This window comes from Camelus dromedarius, chromosome 9, assembly GCF_036321535.1.
Source record: "Camelus dromedarius isolate mCamDro1 chromosome 9, mCamDro1.pat, whole genome shotgun sequence".
In the NCBI taxonomy this organism is placed as follows: Eukaryota; Metazoa; Chordata; class Mammalia; order Artiodactyla; family Camelidae; genus Camelus; species Camelus dromedarius.
Window position 1 is genome coordinate 1,991,866 of NC_087444.1, and position 6,639 is coordinate 1,998,504.

Sequence of the window (6,639 nt, forward strand, 5' to 3'; positions counted from 1 at the left end):
CAGAAACACATGGCGCCCAATGGCTGTGCAGCAACTTTAATGATGCGTGTGGTGTGTTGGACTCAAACCCAAAAAAGCAGGCATGTCTTCACAAAATGGGTTGTTAGCCTACGTGTATTTTCATGGTTCGGATGGTGTATTACAAATACACAAGTAACTATCTCTGTAAAGACACAAAAATAAGAAAACTAAGAGAAAGGTCTGCTCAGAAAGGTTTTGACAAAAAGAGACTGGCCAGCAATCGTAAACATGTCCATTTAGAAGGTCAGAACCCTCCCCCCCACACACACAGGGAAGACCTCACACTGCAACGATGCAAAACGAACGCAGTGAGTCGAGGGTGCTTCCCCTCGAGGCTGAATTTCATTTGCCGGCCAATTGCACAAAGTGTAACAGAACAAAATGAGACATTTACTCTTTCTGGCCACTCAGAAGGAGAGTTTTGTGTTTGACTATGTTTTGTTTTAAAGAAGAAACTAGAAAAGAAAGAACTCCACGCACCACAGGGAGCACCGCACGAACGCACTTAAGGCAGAGCACGCGCAGGGTTTGACACCGGAATCTTAGTAGTTCACCTCAAATAACCTTCAAAGTATGAAAAAAACAACATTCTGCTCCAGCAATCATCATGCAGTTAATTATGAAATAAAATTTGCAAATAGCCACCAGTGTATTTTTGCATCCAATGACCAATTTCATATGTCAAAACACATAAATCACTAAAAACGCTAATAGAATTATACTCCCAAAAGGGGATTTCTTCACACACCAAATGGAATTAAATATTCATCAAGTTTCCACTAATAAAATAGTATAATAAGAATTTTTAAAAGAAATCCAAAGTTCTGCTGGACAGTCCACCTAGCTCACCTAGCGCTCTCACCACCGCTGGCTGGGCACCACGCCTGCGAGCTCCAGACCTTCTCCCGCGGCGGTCTGACCGCAGGGAGGCTCCAGGACTGTAAAGACTGTTTTCTAAAGATCATTTTTTTTCAGGGACTAATCAACTTAAATGTGTTTTTACAAATGGTCCATCTCCAATTTCACACAAAATCTGACCTTCAGCATGTACCAGAGAAATGAATTATGTGCTTAGAAGGACAAAGCAGGTGCTTTGCAAACAGCACCCAACTCTGAGGTCTCCTTTCTCCCAAAGCCCAGTGTCTAAGAGGTTGGGAAAGTATATGCTTCTGTTTTACCATCCTGTTTTTTAATGTCAAGATAGGGCTCACATTTCAGACTTAATTCTAAAGTATTGTTGTAGCAACAATTTAACATTAAATCCTAAAAGTGAACTTTGCCAGGCTCTACGTATGACTCAGAGTCCTCCTCCCAGACTTGAAGCTTTCAGCATTAAAGGAATCACCAGCATAGACATCAGACTTTAATCTTTTTTTTTCCGACAATAATCTTCAGCAGGAGGTATCAGGACGGCCTGAGGGCATGCTTCTGGAGGCCAAGTTTCAGACCTCCAGGGATAATCTCAATTTTAAACAGGGTCTCCATCCTTATGCCCCTAGTTGTCAGCCTATTAAGTCTTGTTGTTTGGCCTGGAAAACTGAATAAAAAATGTCAAATAAGGTCCAAAAGAGAGTGGCCTCATGCAGAATTTTATGAATGTTGCTTCAAACATCAAATATTACCTACATCTTGATTGAGAGGTAAAAATAATTTCCAAGAGAAGGAAGAATGCTCAGAAATCTTTGGTAAATCTCAAACCTTTGCAAACAGAGAAAATAAACTGCAAAGTCAGTTAACAAACAAATGTGCTATTTCAAAAGATATAAAACAAGAAATCTAGAAATGGACAGAGTCCAGGAAGTGGACCCAAATCCTTTTTTGTAAGGCACTTCTCCAAGCTGTGTTGATTTATTTCAGCTTGACTAGAAACGGAATAAATTAGCAATAGCTTGTGTTTTATGAAATGGTACAAAAAGACAATGCCATCATTCCAAGTGTTGCTCTGAAGATGTGGAACCAGAGAAATTACTGCTGTGGACCTTGGTCAATTAATTTTCCTCCAAAGCCCCAAATGCCCTAGATTCACTCTTTTATATTCCAAACTGTCCATGTTCCTCGAGGCACCGCAAGATTGCTATCAAGTTAAACACCCCTAAAATCATCTAACTTGAGTCCAACAAAGTTCAAAAAGTAGTCAATATTTTTTAAGTTTCAAAATTTCAAAAGGAGCTTAAAAATTAAGAAAAACGCTCCAGTGGACAGACTGAAACAGCAATAAGATCACTTTTTAAATAACTGTCAAGAGTAAAACAAAACAGAAAAAAAAAAAAATGAAGACTGTCCCCATTAACTAATGAACCTGACGATTATAATTAGTTTTTGTCAATAGCAATGAAAGAAGAAGAAAAGCTACGTTTTCAAAATGGATTATCAAAACCAGAGGCAATTCAAAGTGACCACAGAGCAAATTCACGCAGGGAAAACAGTAGAGCAATGTTAATACTTACCAGTCATCCTGTAGATTTTAACTGTCCTGTCTGTTAAGCTTAAAACGTAAAGTCAGAAATTTCCACAGATTTATGATCCCAGGAAATTGGTCGTCACTTAGGTTCTAGAGAAGTCAGCAGGGATCCACCTGCTTGGTACTCAAAGGACATCTGAGTTCCCTGGGCACTAAGGCCAGATCAGGTGCTCAGAAAAGCAAGTGTCACCTGACTTTTACTAGACACATTCAAATGTGGATCCAAAAAAAGAAAGATTAATTCCTCTGAGTCTTCAAAAGAATGGGACAATACTTTCCTTTAAGCAAACCAATTTTGTCAATGTGTAAAGGCTTTCCTAAGCCCTGGGGAGCCTTAAGGCATCTTGGCCTCCCGCTGTCAGAGGACTGAAAGAGGGCAGCTAATTTGCCAGACTCCAGGACCAGGAACCTTAAGCCTATTAGGGGGTTGGGGGTTGATAAATGTTTGCTGAATAAGTAAACTAGATGAGAGCAAGGAAGACTAAATGAGACCCTAACTAAAATGCTACTCTGAAGTGTAAATGCAATGCTGAGATTTAGAAAGTTATTTTAAAATAAGATCCACTTGACCCTAAGTTAGTAAATGAAATAAAGTCAAGTCCATACAACTGGATACACAAGAAACAAGAAAGGAAACTGGCCTACAAAACTGCAAAGACTGAAAGCCTTTTTTAAAAGTCAGTTTAACTGCTTTTCCAAGCCTGTTAATTCCTAAATACTGTTCATATATTTATCTGTAGATACATCACATCTATACTGAACAGATACGATACTTCTGAACTATTACTATGCTAAAATAACAGCCTCTGAAGAATGCACAGAAATAGAAATGCTGTTGCCTAGTATAACCATCCCTTATTGTCTTGCACTCAGATTTTAATGAAAGATGGTAGTGGCAGGATTGTAAGGACGCCAGCCTCTCTGAGAACAAATTCACTATACGCAGTTTTCCACGAAAGACAAATGACGACCATTACAAAAGGGTTCATGACAGATCTCTCTGGACTCCCAGTTCTCCTAGATAATTTGAAATACTATTCAAAGTATACAAAATTATTTTACACATGCCTCCTAAGGAAAACAAATGGAAATAAACTGTGGGGTACTTAATACCTGTTCAGCCACCAGAGCGTTCTTGACATATATCCAACACATAGGCCCTGTCCTCAAGGTCATTCTGACAGTAATCACTTGAAATTAAACCCAATTCTCCACTGTCAACTTAGAAAGCAACTTGGTTATTTTGCTAGATAAAGCCACAACATTTTCCATTTCTGAAACATATGTTTAACACTCTAAAAACTGGTTTAGGTGTCTAACAGACATCAATTCCTAGTGTGTTATGCTCCCCCTATTGGCTAGTATTCAAAATAACAATAAATTCCCCAGGGGTTGCCTTTGAAGTCCAGGGGTTCAAAAGTAAGTTGGTGATTTTTATGTATAAAAACATGAGCTGAATCAACAGCTGTTAAGCAAAGCTGCCATGTAATGGTCAGATTCCATCAAAACAGGAAAAATTAAAGTTGACAAGTGACAAAGACAAACCGAAGGGCTGAAAATATGCTGAAGCCTTGAAACACTAAACAATGCAGAATTAAAGCCAAAAGCAGAGAACACCAAGAAACAGCAACATCCTTTAACTGACACAATGGCATGAAATCAATTTCATTTTAATAGCCCTTAAGGGGGTAAGAATTATTTCCCTGCCTCCTGTGCCAACCCCAAGCTGTTTCCTAAGGAAGCCAAGTAACACTGACCAACAATGTCTGGAGAATTAATAAAAGAAATGAAGATTAAAGATCCAAATTAATAAATACAGATCAGGGTTCTATTTATAATTACTTGGAGCCAGTTTCAAAGGAACTGTGATTTGGCGCCCCCAAGGGTGGGTATATCACCTAGACTAATACCTGATTTATGTTTCAAGGCGGTAAGTGTTCAACTCAGACGGGAAGCTGAGAGACGGGAGAAGGCGCGGGGACTCGCCGCACACACACCTGCCTGCACGCGCTGCTCTCCGCTGCCCGACCACCCGGCTCTGGGGTCGGACGGCACTGGCAGCTGTGTGGCGGCCTGGGCAAGGAGCTGCCACCGTCCCACCTGTAACACAGGCCGCCAACGGTGCTTCTACCTTAGAGCTGGTGTAACGCTTAAGTGTCCGTAGGCATTTAGGAGAGTGTCTGGCACACAGCTTGGGCCAATAAACGTTAACTATTATTATTACCGGAAAGAAATAGCTGATTTCACACTTAAGTACCTGTTCGCAACCTAAGGACCATTTCAGGAAAATTAAAAGGTCTTGACACGTGCTTTGCTGCCTGCAGACCTCTCCTCCCAAAACGCCCGCTTACTCTTTTTGAAAGGGCGCTGGAGTGCAGGGAGAGTCGGGTCCGCGTCTCGGCGGGCCATCGCCCCACCACCCCGCGGCTCTCCCGCGTCCCCGCGGGGCCAGGGCGCGCAGCGCGGACGGCCGTGCGCCGCTCGCCGGGCGCTGTCCCAGAACTTCGCGCGCATTAAATCACCCAGTCCTCGCGGTAACGTTACGAGGCCGGCTCTATTATTATTCCCATTGCACAGCTAAGGAAAGGGAGCGGTTTTCTTCTCTCAGCTCTTTCTGTGGGCACGAAATCCATTCGGTGCAGCCAGGGTAGACCGCGCTTGACGAGCCGTTCTCCACGCTGTGAATCCGGAAAGTGGGGCGAGTGCCCTCATAGGAGCAAGACTGCACGCAGCTTCTGCGAGCAACAGCCCGGGGATTCCTACCTTGTCTCAACCCAAAACACGCTAAGAGAAGCCTTCAAAATAAACTGGGGAAGGCGGCAACAAGCTCACGCGGGGAGGGGGCTTCCCGGCGGGGCCGCAGCGCAGCGCCGCGGGCGCGGGACCCTCGAGGGCGCGGCCGGGCAGCGCGGCTCACGTCGCGCGCGGGTCCTGCGGCCGCAGCCTCTGCGACGGCGCCCAGTGCAAACCCACGCCAGACCTTCCCCAGCGGCGCCGGCTCGCGCCCAGTGGGAAGCGGCCCGCGCGGCCCGCGGGGGCCGGCAGAGACCGCGGGAAGGCAGCGCGAGGGCGGGCGCGGAGCAGGGGGCTGCCCCGGCGCGGCGCCCGCGCCCCGCGCGCTTCGGAGCGCAAGCGCCGCCCGACCGCAGCCGCCCCCGCGAGCCCGGGGCCGGGGGACAGGCACCGCGCAGCCTGCAGAGCCCGCGGCCGGGACGAGGGCCGCGCTCGCGGGGCGGCCAGGGCCGGCCGGGCGCCGGCTGCAGCGCCGCGGGGCCGGCCCGCACGTACCTCGGAGGCGGCGTGTCAAGCGGAGGTCCACCCGCCACCAGCCGGGGGAGAGCGGAGCGAGGCTTCCCCGCCCAGCGCCCGGCCGCGAGCTCCGGCAGCCGCCGCGGCGCAGCTACGCCATCCGGCCCCGCCGAGGACTTTCTCCTCCTGCAGGGCGCTCCGGGGACCGCGCGGGGAAAGTGGCCGGGCGCCGGGGCTGCCCACTGCGCTCCCTCACTCGCTGAGGAGAGGAAAGCGCCGCTCGGCGTCCCCGAAGCCCTCGGTTCCCCCCATCGGGCCGGCCCAGCGCTGTCGCTCCCCAGCGCGCGCGGGCGGGGACGGGCCGGACGCCACAGCAATCAGCGCGCGGGGGGAAGGGCGCCCCTCCCCCGCGGCCCCCCGCCGCCGCTCCGGCCGCGCGGAGACTCCTCCCCGCGCCGCCCGCCTCCTCTCTCTCCGCCCCCTTTTCCTCCCGGGCTGATGGATGAGCCCCGAGCGCGGCTGAAGCCTCCGTTTCCCCACGGGCCGACGAGGGCGGGCAAGGAGCCGAGCGCCGGGGACAGCTGGGCTGCCGCGCGCCCTGGGCTGGGGCAGCGGGCTGGGGGGCCCGGCGTCGGGGCAGAGCGGGACTGGGGCGGGGTGGTGTGCGAGCTGCAGGGATTCCCTCCCTCCAGCTGGCTCCTTCCAACTTTTCAGGGCTCTCTGGAGGAGTTGGGTTTTTATTTGATTCTTTCCGTCTTGATATAAAAATGCTAAAACCTCCAGTAATCTGATCACACCCTCTTGCTCATTCCCCCGCAGAGCCCCTCCACGCACACATTCACTGTCTCCCTATTTGCGTCTCCCACCTCCAGTCCTGACGGCTGTCTCAAGGTGCACTCTGCTGTCGG

At 49.0% G+C, this 6,639-nt stretch overlaps 1 protein-coding gene across 6 annotated transcripts in view; it reads right to left on the reverse strand.

Annotated features, from left to right (window-relative positions):
* TGFBR3 (transforming growth factor beta receptor 3) overlaps positions 1-6,058 on the reverse strand; it is a 182,393-nt gene extending 176,335 nt beyond the window's left edge. For 3 of the 6 annotated variants that reach the window (XM_064488706.1, XM_064488708.1, XM_064488707.1), the window contains exon 1: positions 5,771-6,057. The gene's annotated coding sequence lies outside the window, so the exon portion shown is untranslated. Of the gene's footprint in view, positions 1-5,770 lie in introns of all 6 variants that reach the window. The other 3 variants (XM_064488703.1, XM_064488702.1, XM_064488705.1) reach the window with 2 other exon arrangements.
* Positions 6,059-6,639: the final 581 nt, after the last annotated feature.